At 35.3% G+C, this 1,442-nt stretch overlaps 1 non-coding gene across 1 annotated transcript; it reads left to right on the top strand.

Annotated features, from left to right (window-relative positions):
* The first annotated feature begins 791 nt into the window (after nt 1-791).
* LOC118986241 (small nucleolar RNA SNORA57) lies at nt 792-933 on the top strand. The gene has a single exon (XR_005066336.1). It is a non-coding gene; the product is annotated as a small nucleolar RNA SNORA57 (small nucleolar RNA).
* Nucleotides 934-1,442: the final 509 nt, after the last annotated feature.

Raw genomic sequence — 1,442 nt, 5'->3', positions numbered from 1 at the left:
CAATTAGATAAAAGCTGCAGTCCAGCAATTTCCCTAACATCATTTCACCCGCCAACCAGTCATTTTCTTTATCTCTGTCCTGGGTGACTTTTTTCATCTGTGTTCTGGGCAGTGGACTGTCTCTCCCAGGAATGCAATACCACCTTGAATACCACCTTGATTGTTTATGGTCTTTTCAGGAGCACAAATGTCAATTGCTGGTGGTCTCCTGGAGTCATGGTAGGCCATAAGTGCAGTTCCTGAAACAATAGCTTTTTACATGCATTAGCTATTAGGCTTATTAACTATTACATTAAACTAATAATTGTCAACTTTTGAGTCCCCCATTATTTATTTGGGTTTCCTGCTATTAAGTTGTATGAGTTTTATGCATTTTTGTATGTTAACTCCTTATCAGATACATGATTTGCAAATAATTTATTCTAATTACAGGTTGCTTTTTGATTGTGGTGATAGTTTTCTTTGCTGTACAAAAAACTTGTTAGTTTTATGTAGTACCACTTGTCTATTGTTGCTTCTGTTGTTTTTATTTTTGTGTGTCAAATGCAAATATTCATTGTCAAGACAGATGTCCAGGAGCTGACTCCAACCTATGTTTTCTTCTATGAATTTTATGATTTCAGGGTAGCATTAATTCTTAAATCACCAAATTTTGCCTCAGAGAGATTTAGTGACTTGCCAAAATTTTACAACTAATAAGGTAGTATAACTAAGATCTATAACTAAGGGAGTTTTATTAATCAAGAAAATGGGAACATAAAAGAAAATTATAATATTAAAAATGGCTCAACCCTCCTCTTCTTGGCAGGGGTCGGGCATGTGGTACTGGTCCCCGTAATGTACGGAGGTAGAGGGAAAAGGCTCCAACCCCCTCGGTGTCATGTCTTCAGTGCCAAAGGTCTGCTGGTTCTATCCTCGAACTCAGGGACACTGGTAAAAATTAAAATTTCTAATTTAAATTTAAAAATGGTTCAAGTGGAAAATTTAATTATGTATGTTTAATCACCATTAAAAATAGGAGGAAAATAAAATTTTACACCAATAAATACTTTTCCTCTACTCAACATACTCTTAAATGCAGCTTTATTGGTACTAAATGAAAATATTCCCAATATGTTTGACAAGATTAGAAAAATATGCCCCTAATTTTTTTCAGTAGTTTATATAGTGGACTTGTGGATGATTATCTTCTTTCTTTTTACATTTTCTTGGTTTTCCAAGTATCCATGTGTTATTCAATGTTTGTGGAAAAGTAAATTTTATCAGGGAAAAAAAACACATTGTTGTGACTACTACTGCCAAGCCCATCCATGAATGTCGTAGAGGTCCGCCTAAAGGTTTCTCTGTGCATTTGCATGTGTATGTCTCATGGAAAACTGTAGACTGGGCAGATATGGAGAGAAGATGCTGCTACTAAGGTACCTGGATCTCAGCTTTTTTTG

This window comes from Sturnira hondurensis, unplaced genomic scaffold (genome assembly GCF_014824575.4).
Source record: "Sturnira hondurensis isolate 20B ecotype Veracruz unplaced genomic scaffold, ASM1482457v3 Scaffold0004193, whole genome shotgun sequence".
NCBI classification, from domain to species: Eukaryota; Metazoa; Chordata; class Mammalia; order Chiroptera; family Phyllostomidae; genus Sturnira; species Sturnira hondurensis.
Note: the sequence above shows the minus strand (reverse complement) of the source record. Positions and strands in the feature narration are given on the sequence as shown.